This window comes from Taudactylus pleione, unplaced genomic scaffold (genome assembly GCF_031769625.1).
Source record: "Taudactylus pleione unplaced genomic scaffold, aTauple2 ptg001386l, whole genome shotgun sequence".
Classification (NCBI taxonomy): domain Eukaryota; kingdom Metazoa; phylum Chordata; class Amphibia; order Anura; family Myobatrachidae; genus Taudactylus; species Taudactylus pleione.
The window spans coordinates 352,764-375,608 of NW_028285786.1; the positions used below are offsets into that span (position 1 = coordinate 352,764).

Here is a 22,845-nt window from a genome sequence, read left to right on the forward strand (position 1 = left end):
TGATAAATTGTTCTGGTGCTAAAGAAAGAAGACATTAATGAATCAGATATCAAATATGGTCTAATTGGTTCTGATGAAAAAAATACTTTTGCACAAGAGCACAAGTCGTTTAGTAGCTAACTGAAAAATATTCACTAAGAAAGGAAGATAGCTGACTCTTTGTTATCAATTTCCATTGTCTGTTTTGACAACTCACTGTTGCTCAAGTATTAGAAATGATGCGCTGAACTGAAAGTGCATCATTTCTTTGAAAGGTTGGTGTTTTTGGCAAAAATATTCCGAGGACCTCACTTTCCCTGACCAGAAATCGAACCCGGGACGCGGCGGTGAGAGCGCCGAATCCTAGCCACTAGACCACCAGGGAGGGATGGTTTAGTTTGACACTCCATGTAAAAAAAAATACTTTTGTACAAGAGCACAAGTCTTTTAGTAGCTAACTGAAAAATATTCACTAAGAAAGGAAGATAGCTGACTCTTTGTTATCAATTTCCATTGTCTGTTTTGACATCTCACTGTTGCTCAAGTATTAGAAATGATGCGCTGAACTGAAAGTGCATCATTTCTTTGAAAGGTTGGTGTTTTTGGCAAAAATATTCCGAGGACCTCACTTTCCCTGACCGGGAATCGAACCCAGGCCGCGGCGGTGAGAGCGCCGAATCCTAGCCACTAGACCACCAGGGAGGGAAGGTTTAGTTTGACACTCCATGAAAGAAAAGGAAGTTTCCTGAATGAAGTCCAAAGCAATGGAATGTGAGGGAGTGGGCTACTAGGAATCAGTTTTAGAAGGAAGGAGAGTAAAAATGGTTGTGCATAGCAGTCTTAAATTACACCACACAGCAGCTTTACCTGATGGATGTATAGTACTGGCACAAAAAAATTATTTTGAGGAGCTAGACGTTGAGTGTCCCTGGCTCCATGATAAATTGTTCTGGTGCTAAAGAAAGAAGACATTAATGATTCAGATATCAAATATGGTCTAATTGGTTCTGATGAAAAAAATACTTTTGTACAAGAGCACAAGTCTTTTAGTAGCTAACTGAAAAATATTCACTAAGAAAGGAAGATAGCTGACTCTTTGTTATCAATTTCCATTGTCTGTTTTGACATCTCACTGTTGCTCAAGTATTAGAAATGATGCGCTGAACTGAAAGTGCATCATTTCTTTGAAAGGTTGGTGTTTTTGGCAAAAATATTCCGAGGACCTCACTTTCCCTGACCGGGAATCGAACCCGGGCCGCGGCGGTGAGAGCGCCGAATCCTAGCCACTCTTTTGTACAAGAGCACAAGTCGTTTAGTAGCTAACTGAAAAATATTCACTAAGAAAGGAAGATAGCTGACTCTTTGTTATCAATTTCCATTGTCTGTTTTGACAACTCACTGTTGCTCAAGTATTAGAAATGATGCGCTGAACTGAAAGTGCATCATTTCTTTGAAAGGTTGGTGTTTTTGGCAAAAATATTCCGAGGACCTCACTTTCCCTGACCAGGAATCGAACCCGGGCCGTGGCGGTGAGAGCGCCGAATCCTAGCCACTAGACCATCAGGGAGGGATGGTTTAATTTGACACTCCATGAAAGAAAAGGAAGTTTCCTGAATGAAGTCCAAAGCAATTTAATGTGAGGGAGTGGGCTACTAGGAATCAGTTTTAGAAGGAAGGAGAGTAAAAATGGTTGTGCATAGCAGTCTTAAATTACACCACACAGCAGCTTTACCTGATGGATGTATAGTACTGGCACGAAAAAATTATTTTGAGGAGCTAGACGTTGAGAGTCCCTGGCTCCATGATAAATTGTTCTGGTGCTAAAGAAAGAAGACATTAATGATTCAGATATCAAATATGGTCTAAGTGGTTCTGATGAAAAAAATACTTTTGTACAAGAGCACAAGTCTTTTAGTAGCTAACTGAAAAATATTCACTAAGAAAGGAAGATAGCTGACTCTTTGTTATCAATTTCCATTGTCTGTTTTGACATCTCACTGTTGCTCAAGTATTAGAAATGATGCGCTGAACTGAAAGTGCATCATTTCTTTGAAAGGTTGGTGTTTTTGGCAAAAATATTCCGAGGACCTCACTTTCCCTGACCGGGAATCGAACCCAGGCCGCGGCGGTGAGAGCGCCGAATCCTAGCCACTAGACCACCAGGGAGGGAAGGTTTAGTTTGACACTCCATGAAAGAAAAGGAAGTTTCCTGAATGAAGTCCAAAGCAATGGAATGTGAGGGAGTGGGCTACTAGGAATCAGTTTTAGAAGGAAGGAGAGTAAAAATGGTTGTGCATAGCAGTCTTAAATTACACCACACAGCAGCTTTACCTGATGGATGTATAGTACTGGCACAAAAAAATTATTTTGAGGAGCTAGACGTTGAGTGTCCCTGGCTCCATGATAAATTGTTCTGGTGCTAAAGAAAGAAGACATTAATGATTCAGATATCAAATATGGTCTAATTGGTTCTGATGAAAAAAATACTTTTGTACAAGAGCACAAGTCTTTTAGTAGCTAACTGAAAAATATTCACTAAGAAAGGAAGATAGCTGACTCTTTGTTATCAATTTCCATTGTCTGTTTTGACATCTCACTGTTGCTCAAGTATTAGAAATGATGCGCTGAACTGAAAGTGCATCATTTCTTTGAAAGGTTGGTGTTTTTGGCAAAAATATTCCGAGGACCTCACTTTCCCTGACCGGGAATCGAACCCGGGCCGCGGCGGTGAGAGCGCCGAATCCTAGCCACTCTTTTGTACAAGAGCACAAGTCGTTTAGTAGCTAACTGAAAAATATTCACTAAGAAAGGAAGATAGCTGACTCTTTGTTATCAATTTCCATTGTCTGTTTTGACAACTCACTGTTGCTCAAGTATTAGAAATGATGCGCTGAACTGCAGTCGCATCATTTCTTTGAAAGGTTGGTGTTTTTGGCAAAAATATTCCGAGGACCTCACTTTCCCTGACCAGGAATCGAACCCGGGCCGCGGCGGTGAGAGCGCCGAATCCTAGCCACTAGACCATCAGGGAGGGATGGTTTAATTTGACACTCCATGAAAGAAAAGGAAGTTTCCTGAATGAAGTCCAAAGCAATTTAATGTGAGGGAGTGGGCTACTAGGAATCAGTTTTAGAAGGAAGGAGAGTAAAAATGGTTGTGCATAGCAGTCTTAAATTACACCACACAGCAGCTTTACCTGATGGATGTATAGTACTGGCACGAAAAAATTATTTTGAGGAGCTAGACGTTGAGAGTCCCTGGCTCCATGATAAATTGTTCTGGTGCTAAAGAAAGAAGACATTAATGATTCAGATATCAAATATGGTCTAAGTGGTTCTGATGAAAAAAATACTTTTGTACAAGAGCACAAGTCTTTTAGTAGCTAACTGAAAAATATTCACTAAGAAAGGAAGATAGCTGACTCTTTGTTATCAATTTCCATTGTCTGTTTTGACAACTCACTGTTGCTCAAGTATTAGAAATGATGCGCTGAACTGAAAGTGCATCATTTCTTTGAAAGGTTGGTGTTTTTGGCAAAAATATTCCGAGGACCTCACTTTCCCTGACCGGGAATCGAACCCGGGCCGCGGCGGTGAGAGCGCCGAATCCTAGCCACTAGACCATCAGGGAGGGATGGTTTAATTTGACACTCCATGAAAGAAAAGGAAGTTTCCTGAATGAAGTCCAAAGCAATTTAATGTGAGGGAGTGGGCTACTAGGAATCAGTTTTAGAAGGAAGGAGAGTAAAAATGGTTGTGCATAGCAGTCTTAAATTACACCACACAGCAGCTTTACCTGATGGATGTATAGTACTGGCACGAAAAAATTATTTTGAGGAGCTAGACGTTGAGAGTCCCTGGCTCCATGATAAATTGTTCTGGTGCTAAAGAAAGAAGACATTAATGATTCAGATATCAAATATGGTCTAATTGGTTCTGATGAAAAAAATACTTTTGTACAAGAGCACAAGTCTTTTAGTAGCTAACTGAAAAATATTCACTAAGAAAGGAAGATAGCTGACTCTTTGTTATCAATTTCCGTTGTCTGTTTTGACAACTCACTGTTGCTCAAGTATTAGTAATGATGCACTGAACTGTAAGCGCATCATTTCTTTGAAAGGTTGGTGTTTTTGGCAAAAATATTCCGAGGACCTCACTTTCCCTGAGCAGGAATCGAACCCGGGCCACGGCGGTGAGAGCGCCGAATCCTAGCCACTAGACCACCAGGGAGGGATGGTTTAGTTTGACACTCCATGAAAGAAAAGGAAGTTTCCTGAATGAAGTCCAAAGCAATGGAATGTGAGGGAGTGGGCTACTAGGAATCAGTTTTAGAAGGAAGGAGAGTAAAAATGGTTGTGCATAGCAGTCTTAAATTACACCACACAGCAGCTTTACCTGATGGATGTATAGTACTGGCACGAAAAAATTATTTTGAGGAGCTAGACGTTGAGTGTCCCTGGCTCCATGATAAATTGTTCTGGTGCTAAAGAAAGAAGACATTAATGATTCAGATATCAAATATGGTCTAATTGGTTCTGATGAAAAAAATACTTTTGTACAAGAGCACAAGTCTTTTAGTAGCTAACTGAAAAATATTCACTAAGAAAGGAAGATAGCTGACTCTTTGTTATCAATTTCCATTGTCTGTTTTGACATCTCACTGTTGCTCAAGTATTAGAAATGATGCGCTGAACTGAAAGTGCATCATTTCTTTGAAAGGTTGGTGTTTTTGGCAAAAATATTCCGAGGACCTCACTTTCCCTGACCGGGAATCGAACCCGGGCCGCGGCGGTGAGAGCGCCGAATCCTAGCCACTCTTTTGTACAAGAGCACAAGTCGTTTAGTAGCTAACTGAAAAATATTCACTAAGAAAGGAAGATAGCTGACTCTTTGTTATCAATTTCCATTGTCTGTTTTGACAACTCACTGTTGCTCAAGTATTAGAAATGATGCGCTGAACTGAAAGTGCATCATTTCTTTGAAAGGTTGGTGTTTTTGGCAAAAATATTCCGAGGACCTCACTTTCCCTGACCAGGAATCGAACCCGGGCCGTGGCGGTGAGAGCGCCGAATCCTAGCCACTAGACCATCAGGGAGGGATGGTTTAATTTGACACTCCATGAAAGAAAAGGAAGTTTCCTGAATGAAGTCCAAAGCAATTTAATGTGAGGGAGTGGGCTACTAGGAATCAGTTTTAGAAGGAAGGAGAGTAAAAATGGTTGTGCATAGCAGTCTTAAATTACACCACACAGCAGCTTTACCTGATGGATGTATAGTACTGGCACGAAAAAATTATTTTGAGGAGCTAGACGTTGAGAGTCCCTGGCTCCATGATAAATTGTTCTGGTGCTAAAGAAAGAAGACATTAATGATTCAGATATCAAATATGGTCTAAGTGGTTCTGATGAAAAAAATACTTTTGTACAAGAGCACAAGTCTTTTAGTAGCTAACTGAAAAATATTCACTAAGAAAGGAAGATAGCTGACTCTTTGTTATCAATTTCCATTGTCTGTTTTGACATCTCACTGTTGCTCAAGTATTAGAAATGATGCGCTGAACTGAAAGTGCATCATTTCTTTGAAAGGTTGGTGTTTTTGGCAAAAATATTCCGAGGACCTCACTTTCCCTGACCGGGAATCGAACCCAGGCCGCGGCGGTGAGAGCGCCGAATCCTAGCCACTAGACCACCAGGGAGGGAAGGTTTAGTTTGACACTCCATGAAAGAAAAGGAAGTTTCCTGAATGAAGTCCAAAGCAATGGAATGTGAGGGAGTGGGCTACTAGGAATCAGTTTTAGAAGGAAGGAGAGTAAAAATGGTTGTGCATAGCAGTCTTAAATTACACCACACAGCAGCTTTACCTGATGGATGTATAGTACTGGCACAAAAAAATTATTTTGAGGAGCTAGACGTTGAGTGTCCCTGGCTCCATGATAAATTGTTCTGGTGCTAAAGAAAGAAGACATTAATGATTCAGATATCAAATATGGTCTAATTGGTTCTGATGAAAAAAATACTTTTGTACAAGAGCACAAGTCTTTTAGTAGCTAACTGAAAAATATTCACTAAGAAAGGAAGATAGCTGACTCTTTGTTATCAATTTCCATTGTCTGTTTTGACATCTCACTGTTGCTCAAGTATTAGAAATGATGCGCTGAACTGAAAGTGCATCATTTCTTTGAAAGGTTGGTGTTTTTGGCAAAAATATTCCGAGGACCTCACTTTCCCTGACCGGGAATCGAACCCGGGCCGCGGCGGTGAGAGCGCCGAATCCTAGCCACTCTTTTGTACAAGAGCACAAGTCGTTTAGTAGCTAACTGAAAAATATTCACTAAGAAAGGAAGATAGCTGACTCTTTGTTATCAATTTCCATTGTCTGTTTTGACAACTCACTGTTGCTCAAGTATTAGAAATGATGCGCTGAACTGAAAGTGCATCATTTCTTTGAAAGGTTGGTGTTTTTGGCAAAAATATTCCGAGGACCTCACTTTCCCTGACCAGGAATCGAACCCGGGCCGCGGCGGTGAGAGCGCCGAATCCTAGCCACTAGACCATCAGGGAGGGATGGTTTAATTTGACACTCCATGAAAGAAAAGGAAGTTTCCTGAATGAAGTCCAAAGCAATTTAATGTGAGGGAGTGGGCTACTAGGAATCAGTTTTAGAAGGAAGGAGAGTAAAAATGGTTGTGCATAGCAGTCTTAAATTACACCACACAGCAGCTTTACCTGATGGATGTATAGTACTGGCACGAAAAAATTATTTTGAGGAGCTAGACGTTGAGAGTCCCTGGCTCCATGATAAATTGTTCTGGTGCTAAAGAAAGAAGACATTAATGATTCAGATATCAAATATGGTCTAAGTGGTTCTGATGAAAAAAATACTTTTGTACAAGAGCACAAGTCTTTTAGTAGCTAACTGAAAAATATTCACTAAGAAAGGAAGATAGCTGACTCTTTGTTATCAATTTCCATTGTCTGTTTTGACAACTCACTGTTGCTCAAGTATTAGAAATGATGCGCTGAACTGAAAGTGCATCATTTCTTTGAAAGGTTGGTGTTTTTGGCAAAAATATTCCGAGGACCTCACTTTCCCTGACCGGGAATCGAACCCGGGCCGCGGCGGTGAGAGCGCCGAATCCTAGCCACTAGACCATCAGGGAGGGATGGTTTAATTTGACACTCCATGAAAGAAAAGGAAGTTTCCTGAATGAAGTCCAAAGCAATTTAATGTGAGGGAGTGGGCTACTAGGAATCAGTTTTAGAAGGAAGGAGAGTAAAAATGGTTGTGCATAGCAGTCTTAAATTACACCACACAGCAGCTTTACCTGATGGATGTATAGTACTGGCACGAAAAAATTATTTTGAGGAGCTAGACGTTGAGAGTCCCTGGCTCCATGATAAATTGTTCTGGTGCTAAAGAAAGAAGACATTAATGATTCAGATATCAAATATGGTCTAATTGGTTCTGATGAAAAAAATACTTTTGTACAAGAGCACAAGTCTTTTAGTAGCTAACTGAAAAATATTCACTAAGAAAGGAAGATAGCTGACTCTTTGTTATCAATTTCCGTTGTCTGTTTTGACAACTCACTGTTGCTCAAGTATTAGTAATGATGCACTGAACTGTAAGCGCATCATTTCTTTGAAAGGTTGGTGTTTTTGGCAAAAATATTCCGAGGACCTCACTTTCCCTGAGCAGGAATCGAACCCGGGCCACGGCGGTGAGAGCGCCGAATCCTAGCCACTAGACCACCAGGGAGGGATGGTTTAGTTTGACACTCCATGAAAGAAAAGGAAGTTTCCTGAATGAAGTCCAAAGCAATGGAATGTGAGGGAGTGGGCTACTAGGAATCAGTTTTAGAAGGAAGGAGAGTAAAAATGGTTGTGCATAGCAGTCTTAAATTACACCACAGAGCAGCTTTACCTGATGGATGTATAGTACTGGCACGAAAAAATTATTTTGAGGAGCTAGACGTTGAGAGTCCCTGGCTCCATGATAAATTGTTCTGGTGCTAAAGAAAGAAGACATTAATGATTCAGATATCAAATATGGTCTAAGTGGTTCTGATGAAAAAAATACTTTTGTACAAGAGCACAAGTCTTTTAGTAGCTAACTGAAAATATTCACTAAGAAAGGAAGATAGCTGACTCTTTGTTATCAATTTCCATTGTCTGTTTTGACAACTCACTGTTGCTCAAGTATTAGAAATGATGCGCTGAACTGAAAGTGCATCATTTCTTTGAAAGGTTGGTGTTTTTGGCAAAAATATTCAGAGGACCTCACTTTCCTTGACCGGGAATCGAACCCGGGCCGCGGCGGTGAGAGCGCTGAATCCTAGCCACTAGACCACCAGGGAGGGATGGTTTAGTTTGACACTCCATGAAAGAAAAGGAAGTTTCCTGAATGAAGTCCAAAGCAATGGAATGTGAGGGAGTGGGCTACTAGGAATCAGTTTTAGAAGGAAGGAGAGTAAAAATGGTTGTGCATAGCAGTCTTAAATTACACCACACAGCAGCTTTACCTGATGGATGTATAGTACTGGCACGAAAAAATTATTTTGAGGAGCTAGACGTTGAGAGTCCCTGGCTCCATGATAAATTGTTCTGGTGCTAAAGAAAGAAGACATTAATGACTCAGATATCAAATATGGTCTAATTGGTTCTGATGAAAAAAATACTTTTGTACAAGAGCACAAGTCTTTTAGTAGCTAACTGAAAAATATTCACTAAGAAAGGAAGATAGCTGACTCTTTGTTATCAATTTCCATTGTCTGTTTTGACAACTCACTGTTGCTCAAGTATTAGAAATGATGCGCTGAACTGAAAGTGCATCATTTCTTTGAAAGGTTGGTGTTTTTGGCAAAAATATTCCGAGGACCTCACTTTCCCTGACCGGGAATCGAACCCGGGCCACGGCGGTGAGAGCACCGAATCCTAGCCACTAGACCACCTGGGAGGGAAGGTTTAGCTTGACACTCCATGAAAGAAAAGGAAGTTTCCTGAATGAAGTCCAAAGCAATGGAATGTGAGGGAGTGGGCTACTAGGAATCAGTTTTAGAAGGAAGGAGAGTAAAAATGGTTGTGCATAGCAGTCTTAAATTACACCACACAGCAGCTTTACCTGATGGATGTATAGTACTGGCACGAAAAAATTATTTTGAGGAGCTAGACATTGAGAGTCCCTGGCTCCATGATAAATTGTTCTGGTGCTAAAGAAAGAAGACATTAATGACTCAGATATCAAATATGGTCTAATTGGTTCTCATGAAAAAAATACTTTTGTACAAGAGCACAAGTCTTTTAGTAGCTAACTGAAAAATATTCACTAAGAAAGGAAGATAGCTGACTCTCTGTTATCAATTTCCATTGTCTGTTTTGACATCTCACTGTTGCTCAAGTATTAGAAATGATGCGCTGAACTGAAAGTGCATCATTTCTTTGAAAGGTTGGTGTTTTTGGCAAAAATATTCCAAGGACCTCACTTTCCCAGCCCGGGATTCGAACCCGGGCCGCGGCGGTGAGAGCGCCGAATCCTAGCCACTAGACCACCAGGGAGGGATGGTTTAGTTTGACACTCCATGTAAAAAAAAATACTTTTGTACAAGAGCACAAGTCTTTTAGTAGCTAACTGAAAAATATTCACTAAGAAAGGAAGATAGCTGACTCTTTGTTATCAATTTCCATTGTCTGTTTTGACATCTCACTGTTGCTCAAGTATTAGAAATGATGCGCTGAACTGAAAGTGCATCATTTCTTTGAAAGGTTGGTGTTTTTGGCAAAAATATTCCGAGGACCTCACTTTCCCTGACCGGGAATCGAACCCAGGCCGCGGCGGTGAGAGCGCCGAATCCTAGCCACTAGACCACCAGGGAGGGAAGGTTTAGTTTGACACTCCATGAAAGAAAAGGAAGTTTCCTGAATGAAGTCCAAAGCAATGGAATGTGAGGGAGTGGGCTACTAGGAATCAGTTTTAGAAGGAAGGAGAGTAAAAATGGTTGTGCATAGCAGTCTTAAATTACACCACACAGCAGCTTTACCTGATGGATGTATAGTACTGGCACAAAAAAATTATTTTGAGGAGCTAGACGTTGAGTGTCCCTGGCTCCATGATAAATTGTTCTGGTGCTAAAGAAAGAAGACATTAATGATTCAGATATCAAATATGGTCTAATTGGTTCTGATGAAAAAAATACTTTTGTACAAGAGCACAAGTCTTTTAGTAGCTAACTGAAAAATATTCACTAAGAAAGGAAGATAGCTGACTCTTTGTTATCAATTTCCATTGTCTGTTTTGACATCTCACTGTTGCTCAAGTATTAGAAATGATGCGCTGAACTGAAAGTGCATCATTTCTTTGAAAGGTTGGTGTTTTTGGCAAAAATATTCCGAGGACCTCACTTTCCCTGACCGGGAATCGAACCCGGGCCGCGGCGGTGAGAGCGCCGAATCCTAGCCACTCTTTTGTACAAGAGCACAAGTCGTTTAGTAGCTAACTGAAAAATATTCACTAAGAAAGGAAGATAGCTGACTCTTTGTTATCAATTTCCATTGTCTGTTTTGACAACTCACTGTTGCTCAAGTATTAGAAATGATGCGCTGAACTGAAAGTGCATCATTTCTTTGAAAGGTTGGTGTTTTTGGCAAAAATATTCCGAGGACCTCACTTTCCCTGACCAGGAATCGAACCCGGGCCGCGGCGGTGAGAGCGCCGAATCCTAGCCACTAGACCATCAGGGAGGGATGGTTTAATTTGACACTCCATGAAAGAAAAGGAAGTTTCCTGAATGAAGTCCAAAGCAATTTAATGTGAGGGAGTGGGCTACTAGGAATCAGTTTTAGAAGGAAGGAGAGTAAAAATGGTTGTGCATAGCAGTCTTAAATTACACCACACAGCAGCTTTACCTGATGGATGTATAGTACTGGCACGAAAAAATTATTTTGAGGAGCTAGACGTTGAGAGTCCCTGGCTCCATGATAAATTGTTCTGGTGCTAAAGAAAGAAGACATTAATGATTCAGATATCAAATATGGTCTAAGTGGTTCTGATGAAAAAAATACTTTTGTACAAGAGCACAAGTCTTTTAGTAGCTAACTGAAAAATATTCACTAAGAAAGGAAGATAGCTGACTCTTTGTTATCAATTTCCATTGTCTGTTTTGACAACTCACTGTTGCTCAAGTATTAGAAATGATGCGCTGAACTGAAAGTGCATCATTTCTTTGAAAGGTTGGTGTTTTTGGCAAAAATATTCCGAGGACCTCACTTTCCCTGACCAGAAATCGAACCCCGGCCGCAGCGGTGAGAGCGCCGAATCCTAGCCACTAGACCAACTGGGAGGGATGGTTTCGTTTGACACTCCATGAAAGAAAAGGAAGTTTCCTGAATGAAGTCCAAAGCAATGGAATGTGAGGGAGTGGGCTACTAGGAATCAGTTTTAGAAGGAAGGAGAGTAAAAATGGTTGTGCATAGCAGTCTTAAATTACACCACACAGCAGCTTTACCTGATGGATGTATAGTACTGGCACGAAAAAATTATTTTGAGGAGCTAGACGTTGAGAGTCCCTGGCTCCATGATAAATTGTTCTGGTGCTAAAGAAAGAAGACATTAATGAATCAGATATCAAATATGGTCTAATTGGTTCTGATGAAAAAAATACTTTTGCACAAGAGCACAAGTCGTTTAGTAGCTAACTGAAAAATATTCACTAAGAAAGGAAGATAGCTGACTCTTTGTTATCAATTTCCATTGTCTGTTTTGACAACTCACTGTTGCTCAAGTATTAGAAATGATGCGCTGAACTGAAAGTGCATCATTTCTTTGAAAGGTTGGTGTTTTTGGCAAAAATATTCCGAGGACCTCACTTTCCCTGACCAGAAATCGAACCCGGGACGCGGCGGTGAGAGCGCCGAATCCTAGCCACTAGACCACCAGGGAGGGATGGTTTAGTTTGACACTCCATGTAAAAAAAAATACTTTTGTACAAGAGCACAAGTCTTTTAGTAGCTAACTGAAAAATATTCACTAAGAAAGGAAGATAGCTGACTCTTTGTTATCAATTTCCATTGTCTGTTTTGACATCTCACTGTTGCTCAAGTATTAGAAATGATGCGCTGAACTGAAAGTGCATCATTTCTTTGAAAGGTTGGTGTTTTTGGCAAAAATATTCCGAGGACCTCACTTTCCCTGACCGGGAATCGAACCCAGGCCGCGGCGGTGAGAGCGCCGAATCCTAGCCACTAGACCACCAGGGAGGGAAGGTTTAGTTTGACACTCCATGAAAGAAAAGGAAGTTTCCTGAATGAAGTCCAAAGCAATGGAATGTGAGGGAGTGGGCTACTAGGAATCAGTTTTAGAAGGAAGGAGAGTAAAAATGGTTGTGCATAGCAGTCTTAAATTACACCACACAGCAGCTTTACCTGATGGATGTATAGTACTGGCACAAAAAAATTATTTTGAGGAGCTAGACGTTGAGTGTCCCTGGCTCCATGATAAATTGTTCTGGTGCTAAAGAAAGAAGACATTAATGATTCAGATATCAAATATGGTCTAATTGGTTCTGATGAAAAAAATACTTTTGTACAAGAGCACAAGTCTTTTAGTAGCTAACTGAAAAATATTCACTAAGAAAGGAAGATAGCTGACTCTTTGTTATCAATTTCCATTGTCTGTTTTGACATCTCACTGTTGCTCAAGTATTAGAAATGATGCGCTGAACTGAAAGTGCATCATTTCTTTGAAAGGTTGGTGTTTTTGGCAAAAATATTCCGAGGACCTCACTTTCCCTGACCGGGAATCGAACCCGGGCCGCGGCGGTGAGAGCGCCGAATCCTAGCCACTCTTTTGTACAAGAGCACAAGTCGTTTAGTAGCTAACTGAAAAATATTCACTAAGAAAGGAAGATAGCTGACTCTTTGTTATCAATTTCCATTGTCTGTTTTGACAACTCACTGTTGCTCAAGTATTAGAAATGATGCGCTGAACTGAAAGTGCATCATTTCTTTGAAAGGTTGGTGTTTTTGGCAAAAATATTCCGAGGACCTCACTTTCCCTGACCAGGAATCGAACCCGGGCCGCGGCGGTGAGAGCGCCGAATCCTAGCCACTAGACCATCAGGGAGGGATGGTTTAATTTGACACTCCATGAAAGAAAAGGAAGTTTCCTGAATGAAGTCCAAAGCAATTTAATGTGAGGGAGTGGGCTACTAGGAATCAGTTTTAGAAGGAAGGAGAGTAAAAATGGTTGTGCATAGCAGTCTTAAATTACACCACACAGCAGCTTTACCTGATGGATGTATAGTACTGGCACGAAAAAATTATTTTGAGGAGCTAGACGTTGAGAGTCCCTGGCTCCATGATAAATTGTTCTGGTGCTAAAGAAAGAAGACATTAATGATTCAGATATCAAATATGGTCTAAGTGGTTCTGATGAAAAAAATACTTTTGTACAAGAGCACAAGTCTTTTAGTAGCTAACTGAAAAATATTCACTAAGAAAGGAAGATAGCTGACTCTTTGTTATCAATTTCCATTGTCTGTTTTGACATCTCACTGTTGCTCAAGTATTAGAAATGATGCGCTGAACTGAAAGTGCATCATTTCTTTGAAAGGTTGGTGTTTTTGGCAAAAATATTCCGAGGACCTCACTTTCCCTGACCGGGAATCGAACCCAGGCCGCGGCGGTGAGAGCGCCGAATCCTAGCCACTAGACCACCAGGGAGGGAAGGTTTAGTTTGACACTCCATGAAAGAAAAGGAAGTTTCCTGAATGAAGTCCAAAGCAATGGAATGTGAGGGAGTGGGCTACTAGGAATCAGTTTTAGAAGGAAGGAGAGTAAAAATGGTTGTGCATAGCAGTCTTAAATTACACCACACAGCAGCTTTACCTGATGGATGTATAGTACTGGCACAAAAAAATTATTTTGAGGAGCTAGACGTTGAGTGTCCCTGGCTCCATGATAAATTGTTCTGGTGCTAAAGAAAGAAGACATTAATGATTCAGATATCAAATATGGTCTAATTGGTTCTGATGAAAAAAATACTTTTGTACAAGAGCACAAGTCTTTTAGTAGCTAACTGAAAAATATTCACTAAGAAAGGAAGATAGCTGACTCTTTGTTATCAATTTCCATTGTCTGTTTTGACATCTCACTGTTGCTCAAGTATTAGAAATGATGCGCTGAACTGAAAGTGCATCATTTCTTTGAAAGGTTGGTGTTTTTGGCAAAAATATTCCGAGGACCTCACTTTCCCTGACCGGGAATCGAACCCGGGCCGCGGCGGTGAGAGCGCCGAATCCTAGCCACTCTTTTGTACAAGAGCACAAGTCGTTTAGTAGCTAACTGAAAAATATTCACTAAGAAAGGAAGATAGCTGACTCTTTGTTATCAATTTCCATTGTCTGTTTTGACAACTCACTGTTGCTCAAGTATTAGAAATGATGCGCTGAACTGAAAGTGCATCATTTCTTTGAAAGGTTGGTGTTTTTGGCAAAAATATTCCGAGGACCTCACTTTCCCTGACCAGGAATCGAACCCGGGCCGCGGCGGTGAGAGCGCCGAATCCTAGCCACTAGACCATCAGGGAGGGATGGTTTAATTTGACACTCCATGAAAGAAAAGGAAGTTTCCTGAATGAAGTCCAAAGCAATTTAATGTGAGGGAGTGGGCTACTAGGAATCAGTTTTAGAAGGAAGGAGAGTAAAAATGGTTGTGCATAGCAGTCTTAAATTACACCACACAGCAGCTTTACCTGATGGATGTATAGTACTGGCACGAAAAAATTATTTTGAGGAGCTAGACGTTGAGAGTCCCTGGCTCCATGATAAATTGTTCTGGTGCTAAAGAAAGAAGACATTAATGATTCAGATATCAAATATGGTCTAAGTGGTTCTGATGAAAAAAATACTTTTGTACAAGAGCACAAGTCTTTTAGTAGCTAACTGAAAAATATTCACTAAGAAAGGAAGATAGCTGACTCTTTGTTATCAATTTCCATTGTCTGTTTTGACAACTCACTGTTGCTCAAGTATTAGAAATGATGCGCTGAACTGAAAGTGCATCATTTCTTTGAAAGGTTGGTGTTTTTGGCAAAAATATTCCGAGGACCTCACTTTCCCTGACCGGGAATCGAACCCGGGCCGCGGCGGTGAGAGCGCCGAATCCTAGCCACTAGACCATCAGGGAGGGATGGTTTAATTTGACACTCCATGAAAGAAAAGGAAGTTTCCTGAATGAAGTCCAAAGCAATTTAATGTGAGGGAGTGGGCTACTAGGAATCAGTTTTAGAAGGAAGGAGAGTAAAAATGGTTGTGCATAGCAGTCTTAAATTACACCACACAGCAGCTTTACCTGATGGATGTATAGTACTGGCACGAAAAAATTATTTTGAGGAGCTAGACGTTGAGAGTCCCTGGCTCCATGATAAATTGTTCTGGTGCTAAAGAAAGAAGACATTAATGATTCAGATATCAAATATGGTCTAATTGGTTCTGATGAAAAAAATACTTTTGTACAAGAGCACAAGTCTTTTAGTAGCTAACTGAAAAATATTCACTAAGAAAGGAAGATAGCTGACTCTTTGTTATCAATTTCCGTTGTCTGTTTTGACAACTCACTGTTGCTCAAGTATTAGTAATGATGCACTGAACTGTAAGCGCATCATTTCTTTGAAAGGTTGGTGTTTTTGGCAAAAATATTCCGAGGACCTCACTTTCCCTGAGCAGGAATCGAACCCGGGCCACGGCGGTGAGAGCGCCGAATCCTAGCCACTAGACCACCAGGGAGGGATGGTTTAGTTTGACACTCCATGAAAGAAAAGGAAGTTTCCTGAATGAAGTCCAAAGCAATGGAATGTGAGGGAGTGGGCTACTAGGAATCAGTTTTAGAAGGAAGGAGAGTAAAAATGGTTGTGCATAGCAGTCTTAAATTACACCACAGAGCAGCTTTACCTGATGGATGTATAGTACTGGCACGAAAAAATTATTTTGAGGAGCTAGACGTTGAGAGTCCCTGGCTCCATGATAAATTGTTCTGGTGCTAAAGAAAGAAGACATTAATGATTCAGATATCAAATATGGTCTAAGTGGTTCTGATGAAAAAAATACTTTTGTACAAGAGCACAAGTCTTTTAGTAGCTAACTGAAAAATATTCACTAAGAAAGGAAGATAGCTGACTCTTTGTTATCAATTTCCATTGTCTGTTTTGACAACTCACTGTTGCTCAAGTATTAGAAATGATGCGCTGAACTGAAAGTGCATCATTTCTTTGAAAGGTTGGTGTTTTTGGCAAAAATATTCAGAGGACCTCACTTTCCTTGACCGGGAATCGAACCCGGGCCGCGGCGGTGAGAGCGCTGAATCCTAGCCACTAGACCACCAGGGAGGGATGGTTTAGTTTGACACTCCATGAAAGAAAAGGAAGTTTCCTGAATGAAGTCCAAAGCAATGGAATGTGAGGGAGTGGGCTACTAGGAATCAGTTTTAGAAGGAAGGAGAGTAAAAATGGTTGTGCATAGCAGTCTTAAATTACACCACACAGCAGCTTTACCTGATGGATGTATAGTACTGGCACGAAAAAATTATTTTGAGGAGCTAGACGTTGAGAGTCCCTGGCTCCATGATAAATTGTTCTGGTGCTAAAGAAAGAAGACATTAATGACTCAGATATCAAATATGGTCTAATTGGTTCTGATGAAAAAAATACTTTTGTACAAGAGCACAAGTCTTTTAGTAGCTAACTGAAAAATATTCACTAAGAAAGGAAGATAGCTGACTCTTTGTTATCAATTTCCATTGTCTGTTTTGACAACTCACTGTTGCTCAAGTATTAGAAATGATGCGCTGAACTGAAAGTGCATCATTTCTTTGAAAGGTTGGTGTTTTTGGCAAAAATATTCCGAGGACCTCACTTTCCCTGACCGGGAATCGAACCCGGGCCACGGCGGTGAGAGCACCGAATCCTAGCCACTAGACCACCTGGGAGGGAAGGTTTAGCTTGACACTCCATGAAAGAAAAGGAAGTTTCCTGAATGAAGTCCAAAGCAATGGAATGTGAGGGAGTGGGCTACTAGGAATCAGTTTTAGAAGGAAGGAGAGTAAAAATGGTTGTGCATAGCAGTCTTAAATTACACCACACAGCAGCTTTACCTGATGGATGTATAGTACTGGCACGAAAAAATTATTTTGAGGAGCTAGACATTGAGAGTCCCTGGCTCCATGATAAATTGTTCTGGTGCTAAAGAAAGAAGACATTAATGACTCAGATATCAAATATGGTCTAATTGGTTCTCATGAAAAAAATACTTTTGTACAAGAGCACAAGTCTTTTAGTAGCTAACTGAAAAATATTCACTAAGAAAGGAAGATAGCTGACTCTCTGTTATCAATTTCCATTGTCTGTTTTGACATCTCACTGTTGCTCAAGTATTAGAAATGATGCGCTGAACTGAAAGTGCATCATTTCTTTGAAAGGTTGGTGTTTTTGGCAAAAATATTCCAAGGACCTCACTTTCCCAGCCCGGGATTCGAACCCGGGCCGCGGCGGTGAGAGCGCCGAATCCTAGCCAGTAGACCACCAGGGAGGGATGGTTTAGTTTGACACTCCATGTCAAAAAAAATACTTTTGTACAAGAGCACAAGTCTTTTAGTAGCTAACTGAAAAATATTCACTAAGAAAGGAAGATAGCTGACTCTTTGTTATCAATTTCCATTGTCTGTTTTGACAACTCACTGTTGCTCAAGTATTAGAAATGATGCGCTGAACTGAAAGTGTATCATTTCTTTGAAAGGTTGGTGTTTTTGGCAAAAATATTCCGAGGACCTCACTTTCCCTGACCAGGAATCGAACCCCGGCCGCAGCAGTGAGAGCGCCGAATCCTAGCCACTAGACCAACTGGGAGGGATGGTTTCGTTTGACACTCCATGAAAGAAAAGGAAGTTTCCTGAATGAAGTCCAAAGCAATGGAATGTGAGGGAGTGGGCTACTAGGAATCAGTTTTAGAAGGAAGGAGAGTAAAAATGGTTGTGCATAGCAGTCTTAAATTACACCACACAGCAGCTTTACCTGATGGATGTATAGTACTGGCACGAAAAAATTATTTTGAGGAGCTAGACGTTGAGAGTCCCTGGCTCCATGATAAATTGTTCTGGTGCTAAAGAAAGAAGACATTAATGAATCAGATATCAAATATGGTCTAATTGGTTCTGATGAAAAAAATACTTTTGCACAAGAGCACAAGTCGTTTAGTAGCTAACTGAAAAATATTCACTAAGAAAGGAAGATAGCTGACTCTTTGTTATCAATTTCCATTGTCTGTTTTGACAACTCACTGTTGCTCAAGTATTAGAAATGATGCGCTGAACTGAAAGTGCATCATTTCTTTGAAAGGTTGGTGTTTTTGGCAAAAATATTCCGAGGACCTCACTTTCCCTGACCAGAAATCGAACCCCGGCCGCAGCGGTGAGAGCGCCGAATCCTAGCCACTAGACCAACTGGGAGGGATGGTTTCGTTTGACACTCCATGAAAGAAAAGGAAGTTTCCTGAATGAAGTCCAAAGCAATGGAATGTGAGGGAGTGGGCTACTAGGAATCAGTTTTAGAAGGAAGGAGAGTAAAAATGGTTGTGCATAGCAGTCTTAAATTACACCACACAGCAGCTTTACCTGATGGATGTATAGTACTGGCACGAAAAAATTATTTTGAGGAGCTAGACGTTGAGAGTCCCTGGCTCCATGATAAATTGTTCTGGTGCTAAAGAAAGAAGACATTAATGAATCAGATATCAAATATGGTCTAATTGGTTCTGATGAAAAAAATACTTTTGCACAAGAGCACAAGTCGTTTAGTAGCTAACTGAAAAATATTCACTAAGAAAGGAAGATAGCTGACTCTTTGTTATCAATTTCCATTGTCTGTTTTGACAACTCACTGTTGCTCAAGTATTAGAAATGATGCGCTGAACTGAAAGTGCATCATTTCTTTGAAAGGTTGGTGTTTTTGGCAAAAATATTCCGAGGACCTCACTTTCCCTGACCAGAAATCGAACCCGGGACGCGGCGGTGAGAGCGCCGAATCCTAGCCACTAGACCACCAGGGAGGGATGGTTTAGTTTGACACTCCATGTAAAAAAAAATACTTTTGTACAAGAGCACAAGTCTTTTAGTAGCTAACTGAAAAATATTCACTAAGAAAGGAAGATAGCTGACTCTTTGTTATCAATTTCCATTGTCTGTTTTGACATCTCACTGTTGCTCAAGTATTAGAAATGATGCGCTGAACTGAAAGTGCATCATTTCTTTGAAAGGTTGGTGTTTTTGGCAAAAATATTCCGAGGACCTCACTTTCCCTGACCGGGAATCGAACCCAGGCCGCGGCGGTGAGAGCGCCGAATCCTAGCCACTAGACCACCAGGGAGGGAAGGTTTAGTTTGACACTCCATGAAAGAAAAGGAAGTTTCCTGAATGAAGTCCAAAGCAATGGAATGTGAGGGAGTGGGCTACTAGGAATCAGTTTTAGAAGGAAGGAGAGTAAAAATGGTTGTGCATAGCAGTCTTAAATTACACCACACAGCAGCTTTACCTGATGGATGTATAGTACTGGCACAAAAAAATTATTTTGAGGAGCTAGACGTTGAGTGTCCCTGGCTCCATGATAAATTGTTCTGGTGCTAAAGAAAGAAGACATTAATGATTCAGATATCAAATATGGTCTAATTGGTTCTGATGAAAAAAATACTTTTGTACAAGAGCACAAGTCTTTTAGTAGCTAACTGAAAAATATTCACTAAGAAAGGAAGATAGCTGACTCTTTGTTATCAATTTCCATTGTCTGTTTTGACATCTCACTGTTGCTCAAGTATTAGAAATGATGCGCTGAACTGAAAGTGCATCATTTCTTTGAAAGGTTGGTGTTTTTGGCAAAAATATTCCGAGGACCTCACTTTCCCTGACCGGGAATCGAACCCGGGCCGCGGCGGTGAGAGCGCCGAATCCTAGCCACTCTTTTGTACAAGAGCACAAGTCGTTTAGTAGCTAACTGAAAAATATTCACTAAGAAAGGAAGATAGCTGACTCTTTGTTATCAATTTCCATTGTCTGTTTTGACAACTCACTGTTGCTCAAGTATTAGAAATGATGCGCTGAACTGAAAGTGCATCATTTCTTTGAAAGGTTGGTGTTTTTGGCAAAAATATTCCGAGGACCTCACTTTCCCTGACCAGGAATCGAACCCGGGCCGCGGCGGTGAGAGCGCCGAATCCTAGCCACTAGACCATCAGGGAGGGATGGTTTAATTTGACACTCCATGAAAGAAAAGGAAGTTTCCTGAATGAAGTCCAAAGCAATTTAATGTGAGGGAGTGGGCTACTAGGAATCAGTTTTAGAAGGAAGGAGAGTAAAAATGGTTGTGCATAGCAGTCTTAAATTACACCACACAGCAGCTTTACCTGATGGATGTATAGTACTGGCACGAAAAAATTATTTTGAGGAGCTAGACGTTGAGAGTCCCTGGCTCCATGATAAATTGTTCTGGTGCTAAAGAAAGAAGACATTAATGATTCAGATATCAAATATGGTCTAAGTGGTTCTGATGAAAAAAATACTTTTGTACAAGAGCACAAGTCTTTTAGTAGCTAACTGAAAAATATTCACTAAGAAAGGAAGATAGCTGACTCTTTGTTATCAATTTCCATTGTCTGTTTTGACAACTCACTGTTGCTCAAGTATTAGAAATGATGCGCTGAACTGAAAGTGCATCATTTCTTTGAAAGGTTGGTGTTTTTGGCAAAAATATTCCGAGGACCTCACTTTCCCTGACCAGAAATCGAACCCCGGCCGCAGCAGTGAGAGCGCCGAATCCTAGCCACTAGACCAACTGGGAGGGATGGTTTCGTTTGACACTCCATGAAAGAAAAGGAAGTTTCCTGAATGAAGTCCAAAGCAATGGAATGTGAGGGAGTGGGCTACTAGGAATCAGTTTTAGAAGGAAGGAGAGTAAAAATGGTTGTGCATAGCAGTCTTAAATTACACCACACAGCAGCTTTACCTGATGGATGTATAGTACTGGCACGAAAAAATTATTTTGAGGAGCTAGACGTTGAGAGTCCCTGGCTCCATGATAAATTGTTCTGGTGCTAAAGAAAGAAGACATTAATGAATCAGATATCAAATATGGTCTAATTGGTTCTGATGAAAAAAATACTTTTGCACAAGAGCACAAGTCGTTTAGTAGCTAACTGAAAAATATTCACTAAGAAAGGAAGATAGCTGACTCTTTGTTATCAATTTCCATTGTCTGTTTTGACAACTCACTGTTGCTCAAGTATTAGAAATGATGCGCTGAACTGAAAGTGCATCATTTCTTTGAAAGGTTGGTGTTTTTGGCAAAAATATTCCGAGGACCTCACTTTCCCTGACCAGAAATCGAACCCGGGACGCGGCGGTGAGAGCGCCGAATCCTAGCCACTAGACCACCAGGGAGGGATGGTTTAGTTTGACACTCCATGTAAAAAAAAATACTTTTGTACAAGAGCACAAGTCTTTTAGTAGCTAACTGAAAAATATTCACTAAGAAAGGAAGATAGCTGACTCTTTGTTATCAATTTCCATTGTCTGTTTTGACATCTCACTGTTGCTCAAGTATTAGAAATGATGCGCTGAACTGAAAGTGCATCATTTCTTTGAAAGGTTGGTGTTTTTGGCAAAAATATTCCGAGGACCTCACTTTCCCTGACCGGGAATCGAACCCAGGCCGCGGCGGTGAGAGCGCCGAATCCTAGCCACTAGACCACCAGGGAGGGAAGGTTTAGTTTGACACTCCATGAAAGAAAAGGAAGTTTCCTGAATGAAGTCCAAAGCAATGGAATGTGAGGGAGTGGGCTACTAGGAATCAGTTTTAGAAGGAAGGAGAGTAAAAATGGTTGTGCATAGCAGTCTTAAATTACACCACACAGCAGCTTTACCTGATGGATGTATAGTACTGGCACAAAAAAATTATTTTGAGGAGCTAGACGTTGAGTGTCCCTGGCTCCATGATAAATTGTTCTGGTGCTAAAGAAAGAAGACATTAATGATTCAGATATCAAATATGGTCTAATTGGTTCTGATGAAAAAAATACTTTTGTACAAGAGCACAAGTCTTTTAGTAGCTAACTGAAAAATATTCACTAAGAAAGGAAGATAGCTGACTCTTTGTTATCAATTTCCATTGTCTGTTTTGACATCTCACTGTTGCTCAAGTATTAGAAATGATGCGCTGAACTGAAAGTGCATCATTTCTTTGAAAGGTTGGTGTTTTTGGCAAAAATATTCCGAGGACCTCACTTTCCCTGACCGGGAATCGAACCCGGGCCGCGGCGGTGAGAGCGCCGAATCCTAGCCACTCTTTTGTACAAGAGCACAAGTCGTTTAGTAGCTAACTGAAAAATATTCACTAAGAAAGGAAGATAGCTGACTCTTTGTTATCAATTTCCATTGTCTGTTTTGACAACTCACTGTTGCTCAAGTATTAGAAATGATGCGCTGAACTGAAAGTGCATCATTTCTTTGAAAGGTTGGTGTTTTTGGCAAAAATATTCAGAGGACCTCACTTTCCCTGACCAGGAATCGAACCCGGGCCGCGGCGGTGAGAGCGCCGAATCCTAGCCACTAGACCATCAGGGAGGGATGGTTTAATTTGACACTCCATGAAAGAAAAGGAAGTTTCCTGAATGAAGTCCAAAGCAATTTAATGTGAGGGAGTGGGCTACTAGGAATCAGTTTTAGAAGGAAGGAGAGTAAAAATGGTTGTGCATAGCAGTCTTAAATTACACCACACAGCAGCTTTACCTGATGGATGTATAGTACTGGCACGAAAAAATTATTTTGAGGAGCTAGACG

At 40.7% G+C, this 22,845-nt stretch overlaps 19 non-coding genes across 19 annotated transcripts; all 19 read right to left on the reverse strand.

Moving 5' to 3' along the window:
* Nucleotides 1-609: 609 nt before the first annotated feature.
* TRNAE-CUC (transfer RNA glutamic acid (anticodon CUC)) lies at nucleotides 610-681 on the reverse strand. The gene has a single exon. It is a non-coding gene; the product is annotated as a tRNA-Glu (tRNA).
* Nucleotides 682-2,073: 1,392 nt separating this feature from the next.
* On the reverse strand, nucleotides 2,074-2,145 carry TRNAE-CUC (transfer RNA glutamic acid (anticodon CUC)). The gene has a single exon. It is a non-coding gene; the product is annotated as a tRNA-Glu (tRNA).
* Nucleotides 2,146-2,938: 793 nt separating this feature from the next.
* On the reverse strand, nucleotides 2,939-3,010 carry TRNAE-CUC (transfer RNA glutamic acid (anticodon CUC)). The gene has a single exon. It is a non-coding gene; the product is annotated as a tRNA-Glu (tRNA).
* A 527-nt stretch (nucleotides 3,011-3,537) lies between these two features.
* TRNAE-CUC (transfer RNA glutamic acid (anticodon CUC)) lies at nucleotides 3,538-3,609 on the reverse strand. Its single transcript has one exon. It is a non-coding gene; the product is annotated as a tRNA-Glu (tRNA).
* A 1,991-nt stretch (nucleotides 3,610-5,600) lies between these two features.
* TRNAE-CUC (transfer RNA glutamic acid (anticodon CUC)) lies at nucleotides 5,601-5,672 on the reverse strand. The gene has a single exon. It is a non-coding gene; the product is annotated as a tRNA-Glu (tRNA).
* Nucleotides 5,673-6,465: 793 nt separating this feature from the next.
* On the reverse strand, nucleotides 6,466-6,537 carry TRNAE-CUC (transfer RNA glutamic acid (anticodon CUC)). Its single transcript has one exon. It is a non-coding gene; the product is annotated as a tRNA-Glu (tRNA).
* A 527-nt stretch (nucleotides 6,538-7,064) lies between these two features.
* On the reverse strand, nucleotides 7,065-7,136 carry TRNAE-CUC (transfer RNA glutamic acid (anticodon CUC)). Its single transcript has one exon. It is a non-coding gene; the product is annotated as a tRNA-Glu (tRNA).
* Nucleotides 7,137-9,459: 2,323 nt separating this feature from the next.
* Nucleotides 9,460-9,531, reverse strand: TRNAE-CUC (transfer RNA glutamic acid (anticodon CUC)). The gene has a single exon. It is a non-coding gene; the product is annotated as a tRNA-Glu (tRNA).
* A 245-nt stretch (nucleotides 9,532-9,776) lies between these two features.
* Nucleotides 9,777-9,848, reverse strand: TRNAE-CUC (transfer RNA glutamic acid (anticodon CUC)). Its single transcript has one exon. It is a non-coding gene; the product is annotated as a tRNA-Glu (tRNA).
* Nucleotides 9,849-10,641: 793 nt separating this feature from the next.
* On the reverse strand, nucleotides 10,642-10,713 carry TRNAE-CUC (transfer RNA glutamic acid (anticodon CUC)). Its single transcript has one exon. It is a non-coding gene; the product is annotated as a tRNA-Glu (tRNA).
* Nucleotides 10,714-12,156: 1,443 nt separating this feature from the next.
* Nucleotides 12,157-12,228, reverse strand: TRNAE-CUC (transfer RNA glutamic acid (anticodon CUC)). Its single transcript has one exon. It is a non-coding gene; the product is annotated as a tRNA-Glu (tRNA).
* A 793-nt stretch (nucleotides 12,229-13,021) lies between these two features.
* TRNAE-CUC (transfer RNA glutamic acid (anticodon CUC)) lies at nucleotides 13,022-13,093 on the reverse strand. Its single transcript has one exon. It is a non-coding gene; the product is annotated as a tRNA-Glu (tRNA).
* A 527-nt stretch (nucleotides 13,094-13,620) lies between these two features.
* On the reverse strand, nucleotides 13,621-13,692 carry TRNAE-CUC (transfer RNA glutamic acid (anticodon CUC)). Its single transcript has one exon. It is a non-coding gene; the product is annotated as a tRNA-Glu (tRNA).
* Nucleotides 13,693-14,485: 793 nt separating this feature from the next.
* Nucleotides 14,486-14,557, reverse strand: TRNAE-CUC (transfer RNA glutamic acid (anticodon CUC)). Its single transcript has one exon. It is a non-coding gene; the product is annotated as a tRNA-Glu (tRNA).
* A 527-nt stretch (nucleotides 14,558-15,084) lies between these two features.
* Nucleotides 15,085-15,156, reverse strand: TRNAE-CUC (transfer RNA glutamic acid (anticodon CUC)). The gene has a single exon. It is a non-coding gene; the product is annotated as a tRNA-Glu (tRNA).
* Nucleotides 15,157-19,312: 4,156 nt separating this feature from the next.
* TRNAE-CUC (transfer RNA glutamic acid (anticodon CUC)) lies at nucleotides 19,313-19,384 on the reverse strand. The gene has a single exon. It is a non-coding gene; the product is annotated as a tRNA-Glu (tRNA).
* A 793-nt stretch (nucleotides 19,385-20,177) lies between these two features.
* TRNAE-CUC (transfer RNA glutamic acid (anticodon CUC)) lies at nucleotides 20,178-20,249 on the reverse strand. The gene has a single exon. It is a non-coding gene; the product is annotated as a tRNA-Glu (tRNA).
* Nucleotides 20,250-21,692: 1,443 nt separating this feature from the next.
* TRNAE-CUC (transfer RNA glutamic acid (anticodon CUC)) lies at nucleotides 21,693-21,764 on the reverse strand. Its single transcript has one exon. It is a non-coding gene; the product is annotated as a tRNA-Glu (tRNA).
* A 793-nt stretch (nucleotides 21,765-22,557) lies between these two features.
* Nucleotides 22,558-22,629, reverse strand: TRNAE-CUC (transfer RNA glutamic acid (anticodon CUC)). The gene has a single exon. It is a non-coding gene; the product is annotated as a tRNA-Glu (tRNA).
* Between the last annotated feature and the right edge of the window lie 216 nt (nucleotides 22,630-22,845).